This window comes from Oryctolagus cuniculus, chromosome 4, assembly GCF_964237555.1.
Source record: "Oryctolagus cuniculus chromosome 4, mOryCun1.1, whole genome shotgun sequence".
Lineage (NCBI taxonomy): Eukaryota > Metazoa > Chordata > Mammalia > Lagomorpha > Leporidae > Oryctolagus > Oryctolagus cuniculus.
Window position 1 is genome coordinate 40,880,102 of NC_091435.1, and position 7,001 is coordinate 40,887,102.

The 7,001-nt window shown below is 39.0% G+C and overlaps 1 non-coding gene across 1 annotated transcript; it reads left to right on the forward strand.

The window, feature by feature from the left end:
* The first annotated feature begins 6,568 nt into the window (after positions 1 to 6,568).
* On the forward strand, positions 6,569 to 6,752 carry LOC127483018 (U2 spliceosomal RNA). The gene has a single exon (XR_007909002.2). It is a non-coding gene; the product is annotated as a U2 spliceosomal RNA (small nuclear RNA).
* Positions 6,753 to 7,001: the final 249 nt, after the last annotated feature.

Genomic DNA, 7,001 nt, shown 5'->3' on the forward strand with positions numbered 1-7,001 from the left:
TGGCACCTCGGCTCAATAGGCTAATCCTCTGCCTGCAGCACTGGCACACCGGGTTCTAGTCCCGGTCAGGGCGCCGGATTCTGTCCCAGTTACCCCTGCCAGCCCTCTACTATCGCCCGGGAGTGCAGTGGAGGATGGTCCAAGTGCTTGGGCCCTGCACCTGCATGGGAGACCAGCAGAAGCACCTGGCTCCAGGCTTTGGATCAGCGTGGTGCGCTGGCTGCTTGGAGGGTGAACCAACGGTAAATAAAGACCTTTCTCTCTGTCTCTCTCTCTCTCACACTGTTCACTCTGCCTGTCAAAAAAAAAAAAAAAATGAAATGTGAGATACCTCTCACAGTCATACTAAACGAAGAGGGAAGACACAGATTTGAGAAGACAGAAAATGTTCCTCACTTATCTAGGAGAAAGTCAGCTTCTGTCCCTCCAAATGTTAGAAAACCCGTGGCTCCTGAGTGCTGAAGCTATGAGTGGTAAACACCTGCAGGAGAGTCCTGGGATTCTTTCAGTCCTGTAGGGTCATCCAAAGATGGGAGCTTGACTCCAGATACCTTGGTCCCTGCAGACAATCAACAATCTACATTGGAAGTAGGACTGGAAACTTGGGGTTTTATCTGGTGATGGGAATATGGGTATTGTTTCTTGAAGTGTCCCTCCTGACCATAGCCATAATAGTTTCAGACCCTGGGGACCCTCCAGGTGGTCATAAGGCTACTACCAGAGTTGTGACTTTTATCTTATCCCTTCTTTCTTGTTGTTGGATTTTCTCCTGGTCCTGATAATAAAAGATCAAAGTGAAAGCCTCAGGAGGTTTTCTAATGTAGAGATCAGTTTAGGCTGTGTGGTAGGCTCTGTGGTAGACAGAGGGTAGAGAGAAAGGGTAGTTGTCTTGATTGCAATTCCTTCTAAAAGCACCAGGTCTACCTGACAGAGTTGACAAAGGTCTAGCTTATCTCACAGGGCAAAAAATTCTTGGCAATAAGGAACCCTACCACCATTGCCCAACTCTGTGACACAAGAAGTCTAGCTGGATGGTGTTAGAGCTAACACTTCCCTCTGGTGACCAAGTCTGTCTGATCTCTAACTTGTATCCTGGCCATCTCATCATATAATAAAAGATAAGACATTCTTTCTTCAAGGTTTCTATGTGAAAGGAACCCCAGTGACCAATGATGTACTTCAAAGACATGCATGCCAAAAATTTATCCTTCAAATCACTTGAGGCATTCCTCAAGTTCCTGGGGTGTAGGAACTTAGAATATTGGAACCAGAAGGGACGATCAGAGAAAATGAGTTAACACTCTTACCTGCACCTCTTCCTATGTCCTTGATTCTCTGGGATTGTTGATCCTATAGCTCATGGGTGCATGTGTGATCACTGACTCATTATCAAGGAAGGTTAGGCTGGTAGCAGTAGTCACTCTTACCTGCATCTAACTTGACCCTCCTTTCTGTCTCCATTTTCCCTCTAATTCTTGGCTTAGCTAGTTGCTTGAAGACATCCTGGCTGTATCGAGGCAGCATATGCCTGTATCGAATGTGGGTTTCCTAGAGGAGCCGACAGATGACACTCCTCAGGATTATATTTTGTAGGATAGGCTTATCTCTTATACCATCTTCCTTGGCCTAATTGCTCTGTGTGCCTCTTGATTCCAAATTTCTCATCCTTTTAATAGTCTGCACTTCTCTTTTTGATTGATCATTTTGTCCTTGCCTTTGTCCATCCACCTTTAAAAAATATGGCTTCTTGCCAACACTATTGGCTTCAGCAGGACAAAAATTCCACTTACTATTTTGTTTTTCTCTTTAGCCAGGCGTGGCCATGAAACCAGATGATGTTTTTCGAGTGCCTGACTCATACCAATTGGGCAGTTCCCTGTCCCTTATGTGGGTTCCATGCCCACAGGTACAGACTCCTCATGGGTGCATTGCTCTAACATCTGTCCTAATAGCAACATCCTGTGCCTCTGGGAGTTGTAACACTTAGTTCCAGGATGCATTAGGCAGGACAGGATTGTGAACAATGCTGAAAGTGCCAAGTGTTAAACACCCAGCTTCCTGTCCTAATAATGATTGGGCCCTAATCAGATGTCAAGTTGGGGGTGAGAATATACGTTACCACTATCCCAGTCGTCATGCAACTAACATAATATGTAGAATAAGTTATCTGATATTAAGTGATATGTTGTGGGTCTGCCCTGGAACCATGTCTCATTGACCCCAGAGTGTAAAACATTAAGACTTTATATAAACATAAGTACACCAGAAGTTTGGCATGATTTTAAATTAACCCAAGCAGTTACTATTGTTCCCTATTGAAAGCTATGTCTTTTCAGAGCTCTGGATATCCAACCGGAAGCCTCAAGGACGAAAAACACAGTATAGAGCTTTAAATGAAAAGAATTGTCAGAGATTTAAGAAATTTGGTCAAAACAAAAGTAGTAATAATCCATTTAATCTGAGTACTTTAAAACTGTTGACCAGATCTAATCAGTGTTATAGTAATTACTCAAACAATTAAAATAGGCAATTTAACTCCTTTAAGATTAGTTCTCCCAAGCAATAGAGATTCATATATTCTTGTTGCCAAGAGCTGAAGGAAAAAAGTCATCAACAAAATGTAAGCTGCAGAGAAGGGAGAAAAAAATCTACCAGGTTGAAAAGGGTTAAGGGATTAAAGCCTCTTCTCTGGCTAGCTTAGATCAGAGAAACCTATCCAGCCAACTCACTCCCTAACAGTGACACTGAGGGAGGAGGGGTAGGAAAAAAAGAAAGAGAAAAAGACAGGAGTACAGATTTTAGTCCAATACTGTAACAGTTGACCAGAGTCTGGATCTAATTATGGAAACTTCAGGAACACCAGGGTCTTGTCCTAGCCCCAAACCTTCAATTTATTCCAAGACGGTCCTCCAGTCTCACACACTGGACAGATTTCCATGAAGTGAAAGTGAGGCAGAACAAGACCACCATTCCCAAGCCCAAAAGGCAGATGGGGCTTAGTCAAGTCTACCCCAACAACCCTCCTCTCTGGGACTTGAAGACTAGCAGCTGCACTAAATGCTTTTAACTGATTGATAGAGGTTTTTAATTGATAGTGGACTATGGTGGGGAATAAGAAAATCCAAAATAAGAAGCAGAGGCAATTATCTTTACTCACCCTTCCAACAGTCTCAGATAAGCACCCCCAAAACTATTGCGGGAGTCTGTGGTTATTACAATCCTTTGTCTCTGCCAGATTTATGTCTTGGCATTCACAAAGAATGAGAAGCACAAACAAGGAAGAGTATAAAAGCAGAACTTATTTATTAAAAGAAAGCAGAGAAAGTAAAAGCAAAATTAAAAATCTCCCAGCTATGCAGAAAGGGACCCCTGAAGAGATTCAAGGAGGGCAGATTATCTGGGGAGCTTTTTTGATTGTGAAAAGGGAAGTTCTCACGATTAGTCTGGGAGAGGAATGGTGTTGATTGGTTAATTTGGTGAAAGTTTCAATTGAGACTCTATGGAGACAACAGAAAACATATGAAACATTCCCTCAAGGTGCACAAAATTCTTGTCAGATAGATCAGTTACAGGTCCTTGATTACAAGGACTAGTACATGACATCAACATCCTTCATAGAAGTTGCCTGCTTGAATTTTCTCAGGTCCTCCGAGGTTTATCTCCAGATGGTGAGGGAGGGATCCTGTGTCCCTGTGCACCTAGCCTGCAATCTCCCAGTATCATTCTCCAACACTGTTGCATAAAAAATAAGTAATTTTTAAGCAACTTAAAAGAAAAGCAACAGAAAACCATGTAAACAGTGTTTAGGGTACAAATCCAACCAAATCACTAAATTTAAAATAACAGAACTAGTTATTTTTATTAATATAACATAATACTAGCATTTGCTCTGACATGAGAAATGAATCCTTATGTTACTACACAGATCAGCAGAATCAGATGTCATAGAAGAGTGACCCTTTAACTCATCAGAACACTTTTGCATGTCTAAGTCTAAATATGTTCAATTAATGTTTTACTGTCCAATATCCAACAACTTGAAGTATCTATGCCTTTTTACTACATTGTGTGCAATACAAAACCTTTTAAAAATGATTTTACATTCCTTCCAGATGTTGCAAATTATTTTGAGTTATACAAGTTGATGACTACTAAAAGTTCTGGCTATACTAATAACTTAACATCACTTTCAGCTACATGGTATATAACATGGCTAATGTATGTATTTCATATTTCAGGACCATCTATACCAAATATGCCTTTATACCTAGAATTTAACCATGGTTTTAAACACTACTGATGAAAATCATTTTCATATATTAATGCATAAATGATATCAGTTGATGAAATTTTATGCTCACTTAAACTTCATACACATCCACAAGCTCTGTTTACTAGATTGTATCAAACCTAAACATAATAATTCTTTACTAAATATAATAACCGCATATAAGTTACTTTTTCTGACCATTCTACTGAAGAGGCAGACATTTTATATTTATGTTTGCTTCCTTGGGTATTTTCCTCAATGACTGCATATGTGCATCTATCTATCTATCTATCTATATATGGATTTCAGACTGGTTAAGTCATTTCTATTTCTATGATTATTTCCAAACTTACTTCACACAAATTTAGGGATGGAGGGGGAAGAAATGGATAAGGGAATATCATTGTGTTCCTAGAATTGTATATGCAAAGCACATTGAATCTGTTAAAAACTAAAAAGAAAAATTAAAAAGAAAACTTGGCCTAAAATTATAAAAACTCACATAGAATGATGCTTTACAATCTCATTGAGACTCAAAAAAATTAGCCCTTTTGAGTTTGCAGAAGATAACTGACAACTAATAAGCAGGACTCCTGCCAGGTATAGTAATTGGGGTCCTTTTAGAAACCCTCCAAGGGGTTCTGAACAGCATATTGGTAATTGATCTAACTCTTCTATCAAAAAAGGCTGGCAATACGAACTCCTCAAAATCAAAACTGGAGGAAGTCACCATGCTTTTCTCCTTAAAAGTCAATGTGGATATTATAAAATGAAAGAAGTATTCTGCAAATTCAGTTTACAAAAGTTGATAGTGAAGTGACACTCTGACAAGAGGGACTCCATTTTAGAGCACCCAAGAGTCCATCTTGAGAAAGCAGCCCCTATCGTGAGACTATGGTCTGAAACTATGTTCTAAACCACAGACAATAACAGTAACGTAGAAACTTCCTAGCATGATCACTCAAGATTAAAACAAGTAAGCTGCACCTGGATTAATGTTAAGATTAATGTCAAGATTGTAATTGATCTTAGTATGGCATAGGCCTTAGGTCATCATGACCCTAGAAATCGTATATTCCTCTCCCCTCCTTGTGTTTTTTGCCTTTATAAACCCTGTTGCTTTGAGTTTTGGGGTAGAGAGTTCTATAGGGCTTTCCATCACTGGAAATAAAGGACAATCAAATTGTATCAATGTGTAGTTCTCCTCTGTACTCACTCAAGCGAAACAATTAGCACTTCAGATCAGCTCATCTCTGGCCATTGTGGCCATTTGGGTCATGAATCAGTGGATGGAAGACCTTTCTCTCTGTCTCTCCCTTTCTCTGTCTGTAACTCTACCTCAAATAAATAAATAAAATTTTTTAAAAATAAAAACCTTTTTAACCACAGTATGATAGAACAACAGTTTAGGACACCTGAATTCTCATCTATTGCAAGAAGAAGTGATTCAGTAAAATTAATAAATGGAATAACACACTCAATTGGATATCAAACATTTTCTGTATTCTAGAATGAGATTCTTAAAATTTCTTAAGGTTTTTGAAATTGAAATATGAACATATGTCTAATAATCTTGACAAATTGAATATGCCAAATAAAGTATTACCAACAAGCTTAAATAAAAACATGAACATATTTTATCTCATTAATTAAGAATAAAGGCATAGCTTAATGGGGAATATTAAAAGATGTGTAAAAAAATAGGGCAAGCATTTGGTGTCAAGGTTCATATGCCACAATAGGGCTCATGCATCACATATCAGAATCTTTGGGCTCAAGTGCTTGCTCTACCCCTGATTCCAACTTCCTGCTAATGTTCATCATTGGAAACATCAAGTGACAGCTCAAATAGTTGGACTGTAGCATAGTTGGATTGAGTTCCTGGCGCCTGCCTTCAGACTGACCCAGTCACAGATGTTGCACTCATTTGCAGAGAAACCAGTAGATGGGAGTTCTGTATCTGTATGTGACAGCCTGTCACTCTGCCTTTTCAATTAGCAAGTTAAGTTTTTTTTTTTAAAGGAATATGAAAAATAATATTGTATTTTCTTCACAGGACATTTTAATTAGATTTTACTAAACCTTGAATTCTTTTTTAACATAAAAGCTTAAAATTAAATTACAATTAATTAGCTGGTGACAAAAGTATCTCTAGTTGGATCATCAGATCATAAAGTAGAAGGTATCGATTGGACTCATCTTCCCTCTCAAAAATTATTTACATTCCAAACAATTAGTTTAAGAACCTAGGATCCCTGCCAACATATTTTTGAGAAGACTCAGAAAGAGATTGGACAGATTGCTTCTTGGCCTTTTGGCTAAGATCAAGTGTAGAAAGAGATTGGACAGAGTTAACTTTTTCTCCTAAATAAATGTCTACCTTAATTTTCTCAGGATTTCCTTATCTACAGTAAATTCCTTTATATGTCTAATAATATCTACTTCTTACTTCACCACAGGGTGAAGCATTGGTATAAATTGGAATGAACATATTTATTTTTTACTGTAAATAAATATTAATTACCTTCTCTCTGCATGAACACTTATGTTATCATAGGATAATATTAATAAGTGAGCCGGCGCCGTGGCTCAATAGGCTAATCCTCCACCTTGCGGCGCCGGCACACCGGGTTCTAGTCCCGGTCGGGGCGCCGGATTCTGTCCCGGTTGCCCCTCTTCCAGGCCAGCTCTCTGCTATGGCCAGGGAGTGCAGTGGAGGATGGCCCAGGTG